The 8,331-nt window shown below is 48.3% G+C and overlaps 2 long non-coding RNA genes across 3 annotated transcripts; both read right to left on the bottom strand.

Moving 5' to 3' along the window:
- Window positions 1–2,268: 2,268 nt before the first annotated feature.
- LOC119282150 lies at window positions 2,269–3,446 on the bottom strand. The gene is made up of 4 exons (XR_005138643.1): window positions 3,296–3,446; window positions 2,925–3,184; window positions 2,451–2,714; window positions 2,269–2,347 (listed from the first exon to the last, which is right to left on the bottom strand). It is a non-coding gene; the product is annotated as an uncharacterized LOC119282150 (long non-coding RNA).
- A 2,053-nt stretch (window positions 3,447–5,499) lies between these two features.
- Window positions 5,500–8,331, bottom strand: LOC119278410. 2 transcript variants are annotated; one of them, XR_005137776.1, is made up of 7 exons: window positions 8,249–8,331; window positions 8,023–8,144; window positions 7,831–7,918; window positions 7,548–7,736; window positions 6,430–6,879; window positions 6,204–6,335; window positions 5,500–5,726 (listed from the first exon to the last, which is right to left on the bottom strand). It is a non-coding gene; the product is annotated as an uncharacterized LOC119278410 (long non-coding RNA). The 2 variants fall into 2 exon arrangements; XR_005137777.1 differs by having other exon boundaries at window positions 8,023–8,101.

Genomic DNA, 8,331 nt, shown 5'->3' with positions numbered 1-8,331 from the left:
GGGGCCCCCCTGTGGCCGCGGCCCTCGGCCCCGTCTCGCTCCCCTCCCCCCGCCGTCGTCGGCGCGCTTCGTCGGGCATAGCCCGGCGGGCGAGGCAGTGGCGGGGCCCTCCTTCTCCGTCCGCTTGAGGGCGCCGGCGCGGGGCGGCCCCTTTGAGCGACGGTGCTGGTCGCTCGCGGAATCCAGCGGTGCGGCGGCAGTCTCGTGGGGTGGCGGGGTGGCCTGCTGCGGCGGTGCTCCGGCGATCCTCGGGCTGCGCGCTGCGGGGCGGTTGCGGTGCTCCCATCTCGGGAGGTGGCGCGCGACCAGTCTCGGGCCGGATCCGTCCGGATCTGGCTTTGGGGGCCGGCAGGTGGCGCCTAGCTCCGGTGGTGCGTGCCCGGCGGCTCCGGCGCTTGGAGCCCGCCGGGCGACGCGGGTAGGGCAGCGGCCGGGCGTGGCTGCTGCTCCGGCCGTGGGCGGCGACATGGGTAGGTCTCGGTGGCCTACCGGTGTCGTGGCGGCTTCACGGTGACTCGATGGATCTGTCGCGGCAACGGCCGGCTCCTCCGGCGTCGGTTTGTCTGCGTACGGGCCGTCTCGTCCTTCACCCCATCTCCTCGTCACCCGGGCGCTACTCCCATCAAAGGGCTGGTCCTTTCCCAGATGTGATCCACCACTCGTCTCGCGCCCGATGCCGCCGGACAGAGCTCGTCTCGCGCACGATGCAGCAGGACCGACCTCGTCTCGCGCACGAGGCAGCAGGACCGACCTCGTCTCGCGCACGATGCTGCAGGACCGAGTTCATCTCGCGCTTGGGGTAGCAGGATGGGTCGGTGGATGCCGGTTCTGGCCAACCTATTGGGTCTCGACGCTGGGGGTTGCCCAGGGGCGCGAAAGGTGGGACCTTTCCGCTCGTCTCTTTCGTTGGGGTGCGCCGGGTCACGGGTGAGGTGGTGTTGAGGTCTTGGATGCTGGGGCGGCGGCCCTGGTGGTGGTGGTGGTGGCGCGGTGCTCTTGGAAAAAGCCCGCGCCTTGGTGCTGCCCGCTCATCATGGCCGTGTGGGCGGCGTGGTAGCCGGGGTGTGGCGTTCGGTGGCGGTGAATGTTGGCCGAGGTGAAAACTTGCTCTATCTTCGGACGGACCGGCGGCGGCGAAGATCGCTCCCTTCTTGAAGGCGTCGTCGCGGCTCTCATTGCCCATCATGCGGCTCCGGGGGAAACTTTGATCCTTGGATCGGGCGGTGGCGGCGCTCCGGCGTTGTTTCCTTCCTGAAGGCGCCGCCTTGGAGCGCATGGTTCGTCATATGTAGCTTAATATCTTCGGGGCGGTAGTGCTAGGAGTAGTGTTGCTGCGCTCAGCGCCTTTGTATCCCGTCCTGGGTGTGTGCGTGTGTTGCGGTGGCGTAGCGTGTGGTTGTACTGGATGCTTGTGGGTTGTTGCTTTATATATAAAGCGGGGCGCAAGCCTTTTTGGTAAAGCGGACCCAGTGTTTCTTTCGCCTTTTTTAGGATATGCCATTTGCACCACCTTTGTACAGTCCCTGGATATGTCTTCCTTATCGCCAATTCCATGGCTCTGCATTGCTCTGCAATTAAAATGGCACGTCTTACTATTTTTAGTACTAGTAATTATAAACTTTATGCTGGAAATACATTGGGCTATACATACTGACCTGTCAATATGGTCGTTGGTGCAGGCCCGCCCATCAGACGTATAAATTCAGCAAACACCCACTCAAAGCTTTCTTCTTGCTCATCCCGCATCAATACCCCCGCCAAATATTATACTTTGATAGTGATTATCAACTCCCATGAATAGACCAAATGGCATGTCATACAGGTTTGTCCTGTAGGTTGTGTCGAATGTGACCACATCACCAAAGAACTTATACTGCATTCGGCTGCTCCCATTAGCCCACATCAGATTTTTCACCTTGCTGGACTTGTCTGCCAACACCACGTACGTGAAGCCAGGGTCGCTCGAACGGATGTCAGCAAACACTTCCAGTATCTTCCGCACATCATCATCGGCCTGCTCACGGCTAATTTTGCCACATATATTCCTCAGAGTCCTTTTCATGAAGGGCACCTTCTCAACTGAGACAAAGAAGCTGCCAATTATACTATAGACCTTTCCCAGATTCACATTATTTTTCCTCAGCTGCCTAATCAAGTCCTTCGTGTACACATCGATATGTTTGTGTGATGGCCAGTGCACCTTCTCTCCCATTGTCAGCGACATCGAGTGGTTGTGGCTCTCGCGGTGTTTTGTAATGTACTAGCTATTATCCGATGCACGTAGAAGTCTGATCAGCGCCGGGCATTCGCATCTACATGACCTACTGTTCTCAACCTCTGGTTTCTCCTGCAATACCATCATGAGAGAGTAAAGTATTTCAAGTCAGTTCATGCTGATGCTAATGCTTGTACAAACAACATGGCTTCAGAAATAAGTTCTACTGCCTTACCGAGAACCACATACGATTTCTTGCATGCACTTCGTTCTTTCAGCATTTAGAAGGCTCTTGCCGTATCTTATTCCAAATCCGACCTCCCACGAATACAGATTGTAGAAATCGTATGCCTCGCCAAAAGAGTCGAAGCTAAGGCCTAGCTCTGGTCGCACGACACTTTTGTCAGGCTACTCTGGATACTTGCGCATCAAAAGCTCGAGTGCACTCATCCGGGATGGGCATGGGACCCTGTCCGGCGTCGCACTGCCAAGGCGAAGCCTGCATTTTGCAAGTTGACTCATTCTTCAGAACTAAACTCACAATCACAATCACCACTGTATTTTTCAACATACGAAATAAAATTTCTGGGGACCTATCACGAAATCCATTTTTCCATCTGTGATATCCTCTTGCAAAACCGTAATTAATAACATGGGTATTAGCTATTTACAAAAACGCAAACTAGAAATAAATAATACTATATCATACCGTTTTGTCCAGCCAGGCGCCTCCGGATACACCCTGTCACTTGACTGTGTTGACCTCGTCGGAGAAGCAGCATGTTTACGGCGAGACCCTACTACCGCAGCACCATCTCCATCTCCCCAACATTCTCAGCCAAAGCAGATCCACCGTCTGAATCTGCACCATCCACATTTCCCCTCCTCCCACCATTCTCCAGCAGGAAATGCAGTGGAACGGCATCCGGCTGCCCAAGGTTGTTGGCGAATTCCTCTCCTATTGGGAACCTGTGTGAGAACCAGTGCACATGTCAAGGAAAAAGAGATGGTTTTTTAAGATCGTTGCTTGCGGCAGGGAAATCATACAAGGGGAAACCATAGATTTGTTTTGATCCTAACCTGTCAACTGCATCCAGTAGGAACTCCATGCCCGCAGTGTACATCTGAAGATTCTCCGGCGACTGCGCACAGGGCGGCGCGGTCGAGCTCGTCTCTCCCGCTGCTCAACTCTCTCTCTCTCTATCGTGGGCGGCGGCGAGAGGGTTCCGGAATGAGCGAGACAAGGGAGATGGGGGAAACCCATTTTTTTTTCTTTTTACTCACAGGTGGTCGGGCGGAGGGGCTGGGTGGTGCCTACCGGACCGACAAACGGCTCAGTCGTCAGCTTCCAAACTGGACCCATTATCTGATCCGAGGCCCAGACAGAAAAGGTGACGTCCTAGTCCATGACCCAGTCCGCGCGCTACCGCCGTTCGTCTAACGCTCAACCGCGGCCCGAGCCGTACGCCACTGTGACTTACCGTATTTCCTTGTATGCTCGATTTACCGCGACGCGCGATTGGCAGGCCAGCTGGAATTGCTCGCATCCCGAGCCAGATATGGACGAGCGTGATATCGGGCTCAGCTGAGCCCGGGCTCCAAATCGCCCCTCTCATTGAGCCCCCCTTTCTTTATTGTACACTTAACTCAATCAAGCACGTAAGCAAGACACTAAACCAGGAGCGAATCAAACTGTGCCGCACTAGCAGGACATGGTCATGAACAACATAATTAATTGGATTACGATTATCATGAGAAATATCTAGAAGTTGAATCATAGGGTAAACATACTTTATGGCTGCAATGGAAATTTCAAAGCTCTAAAAGAGAGATTGTACTACAAAACTGCTAGTTCAGATGTCACATGTAGGTGAAAACACTTGCAATACTAAAGTAATCTACTTCAGCAATCAACATGCATGATCCGTGTTTAAGGAAAATCCAAAGTGTGAAAAGGGATTGTATACATTAATTGCATCCACACTTAAGGAGGGCCTCAATACATGGGGTGGAGAAACTCACCAAAGTGGTTGCAACAAGCACGTTAGATGGATAATCACTTGAAGATGAACGCCCACGGTGTAGTTTTCTGAATAAAAAAATCACATAATAACCAAAGCCTAAACAAAACATTCGATACTTGTTCACACACTGCATTGGCTGCGAGCTAATAGGAATAAACTAGGATAACATACTAGAAAAGCTTAGAGAAGCTCTCGTAAGAGAAAAAAGTACATATTGTTTTTTATTGTTCAGTACATATTGTTCTTTAGCTCTAATATACAACCATCAAAATACGGTCTAACAACTTCAATAAATCTAGCAGCCAAATTAGTTATAGACAAAGCATTACCTAATATATAACCATCAAACTACAGTCTAACAACTTCAAAAAATCTAGCAGCCAAATTAGTTATAGACAAAGCATTACCTAATATATAACAATCAAACTACAGTCTAACAACTTCAAAAAATCTAGCAGCCAAATTAGTTATAGACAAAGCATTACCTGGACATTCAGCTCATCAATTTTATAAAAAAGATAAGTTTGCTAGCCACCATTTCCTGCACCAGTCGTAGCATCATGCGACACCGTTGCAGCTTCGTCAACCTCATAGCACCACCACACCAGTCGTCGTAGCATCGTGCGACATCGTTGCAGCTTCGTCGACCTCGTAGCACCGCCACACCCGTCGTAGCATCGTGCGACACCATTACAACAAATATGTCAACTTGTGACCACCACTATTGGTCACTGAAAGGTCATAGTTTTTCATTTGCGACTTTTTTATGACCAAAACCAGAAGGTCAAAAGCTGGCAGTTGTAAACTGAAATTAGTGACATTCTTTGTGATACGTAAAAGGTCGTTGGTTCCACGACCAAATTTTTGGTCACAAGAAACCTCCCCAGACCACGTAGGCATCCAGCATGGCAAGCTGATGTGGCACAAGAATCAGCCCTGTCCGATTCAGTGTTTTAAATGGGCCGAGCCCAACAATTCAGCCTATGTGTTTTTTCTGTCTGTCAATTTTTGGTTGGGTTCATGGGCCAAGCCAATATTGCAGCCTTTTTATTTTCTAGGCGTTCAGCCTTTTTACTTCCATTTCTTATTTGGGCCTTTTTATAATCCATTTTGGACCAGGTCCCAGGTCATCCAATTAGGTCCCACTTGTCAGTTTTCTTTTGTTTCTTTCCTAATTTAAAGGATCCACTAGTGAAATGGGACCGGGTGTGTTGTTTAGGTGCCACACGTCAATTCTCTATTTGTGCAACAACCAATAACTTGATTCAAACAGAGCCAATAACACATAAATTTTCAAACAACAGCCAAATCATGGCAGGTACTTTACAATCACAGCAGTACAAATCAGGTATTGAAATATAAAATACAGCTAGATATTAACATGTCCAGCTCCAGGGAGCTAAAACACATTTTGGGTGCAAGTTTTCTTTAGGATTCTTCTCCTGTAGTTCCTTGTACAGCAACTTTTGACGAATTAAGGCCAAAATCTGCGAGTTATAAATCAGAAAAGTTAGGAATATAATCAAGTGAAGTCGTGCATATAACATTCTCCTAACAATGAAAAATAGCTGCAGAATTTGAGATCTAATAAGAAACCATGCATATAGCATTCTCATAACAGCAAAACTGAGATATATTTGGGAAGGGAAAATGACAAGTATCAACCCAGTGCAAGATAACAGAGCAACTATGTCAAAGTTATTCAGATTTCATGATGTGCGAGTCACATTATACATGCATCAAGCATCAGGCGACCAAGCAAACTGTTCTGGAATAGATACAAAACAAGCATGTATTGACCATCCTACTGGTAGCAAGTACATAAAGGTAATCACTTAACAAGCAGCACGAACATGAACGAGTCACATAACTAAGTACAATCCAATATCCCAGCTGAGAGCGAACATGCATTTGACATTTCAGGATTTCAATACATGCACGACAGAGTGGCGCTTTGCTCTTACCATGGCACAAGCGAGAGATGTCCCCGACGATGCCCTGCTTATCTAGTTCGCAATAAGGCTCAACCAGCTCCGCGGTGTGGATGATGCCCCCTCCTTGCTCCATCCAGAAGGCAGGCCACGGACTAGGAAGCCCTGCATATTGCAATTTGTGCAAGTTGAGAGAAATACAAGGAACTGGTATCAAGCAGAGCACATGTTGAGAGAAAGTTACGGTCCAGGAGCCAACCTTCCAAGGGAGTAGCATGATGCGTCGTCGGAGTGCCTTCATCTGGAGTTGCAGGCCGGAGTTGTGACCTGCTGCTTTGCTTCCCCACATAGCACGCCTAGGTTCACAGCAAAACTATAACCTATGGAGTGACAAGCACATGACCTATGGAGTGAACAGGAAAGCATGTCGTCTTTGATTCACAGCAAAACTATATATAGCTGTACAAACATGCATGAACAGGAAAGCAACCAAGCTACAAGAACATATAAGGAAACAGAGGGAATCACTACAACCTATGGAGTGACAAGCACATATATGAACTCAAAGTAATGCCCAGCTAGACCAAAAGAAGCTGGATTAGTCGGAAGCACATATATGAGCCGTGTCGTTGAGTCCCGCAGCCAGCAACTCGCGCCGCTCGCCGCCGCGGTCACCACCTTCGTCGTCGACGCGGCAGTGCTTCCAGACCTGCAAAAAACAGAGGAGGCGTGAATGGACATCACACTTGCCAACTAATTAACTATAGCATGCTACAGAAACATTTCATTAACAAATTTGATTCAGGAACTAGCTTATTGAGTATGAAAAATGCTTAGAACAAAAATCATTCAAGAAATGCTGCAGTAGCTAAAAAATAAATTAAGCTATACCATTTCAGGAAAATGTGTAAGCTGTTCAACTTTTCTCACATTTCACATCAGCTGCTTCCAAACTTGACGCTGTACCACCAGTGGGGACCCAAGTTACTTGACTAGTTGTTCAAACACATGGGGCCCTAATCGAGTATCACCGGATAGAACTAGACAACAGATACGAAATGTTCTCAAAAAGACAGAACATTAACTAGTGTGTGCAGTACAGTGTGCCTAATTCAGTCTGAAACCAACAAGCTAGATTATCCCGCTACTAGTACACATGAATCCAACCAATTCAGTCTGAAACCAACAAGCTAGATTACCCCGCTACCATCTACAATTCAGTCTGAAACCAACAAGCTAGATTCATCCGCGACAATCTACAATTCAGTAAAGCATCGCAATACTGTTCGCTTTTTGTCAAGCTGACGAGACTAAACAACTCTGAGCAGAACAAGATTCACTTAAATGTAGACTCATTCATAGGTGAAAATTAGGTACCAGTATTTGTGTTCCGGTTTTCAACTGCTTCGGTGAGTGAGTACTCTACACTCCATAATCAATCAGGTACCAGTAACCCGGTTCATGCTTGCTTCATGCTTACTACTTTCCTCCCTTATGACCCGCATGAGGTTTCCAAGCTTAGGAGAGTCCTGACCATACACCATCTTGATGTTATCCACACAACCACTGAAAATGACAGGCAGCAGATAAATCAACTCAGCATCGCAAAGAACTAACTGAACATGTAGATACACGAACAACAAAGCAAGAGCCAGCAAACCTGCAGTCTTCGCTGTCGAATTTGCTGCATGGCACACCAAAGAACTCTTTGAAAACCTTCGGTTCGAACCGGTAGAAGAATGGCCAGTCTACAACACCCAAAAAGATCAACCATAACAGCGTCAGTTAACTTCCACATGTGCGCTGCGCTGAAGACTAAAACCAGGAGAACTCATTTTGAAGACTATCGTACCTTCGTAGATGTTGCAGGTTCAGTTGGACTTGTCGTAGTTGGTGCACCATCCATCGGGGCCAATCATGCTCTTGTACAGCTACGATCATGGTCAGCAATTCAGCATGCTCCATCATATTAACCTAAATTTTGTATCTATCAAATAACAACCAGTCTTTTTGTAGTATGTATGTTCATAGCTACAGAAGAAATGCCGCCGCTATTAACTGGTACTGAGTTTACCTACCTGGAGGTGGTCAGGGCCGTCCGCCTTGTCCTTGTCGGGGGTGAGGAACTCGGGGCCCTTGTCTAGCTTGCAGCAGGCGCCGC

This window comes from Triticum dicoccoides, chromosome 3B (assembly GCF_002162155.2).
Source record: "Triticum dicoccoides isolate Atlit2015 ecotype Zavitan chromosome 3B, WEW_v2.0, whole genome shotgun sequence".
NCBI lineage: Eukaryota > Viridiplantae > Streptophyta > Magnoliopsida > Poales > Poaceae > Triticum > Triticum dicoccoides.
The sequence above is the reverse complement of the archived record's forward strand: the minus strand, read 5'-3'. Positions and strand labels throughout refer to the sequence as shown.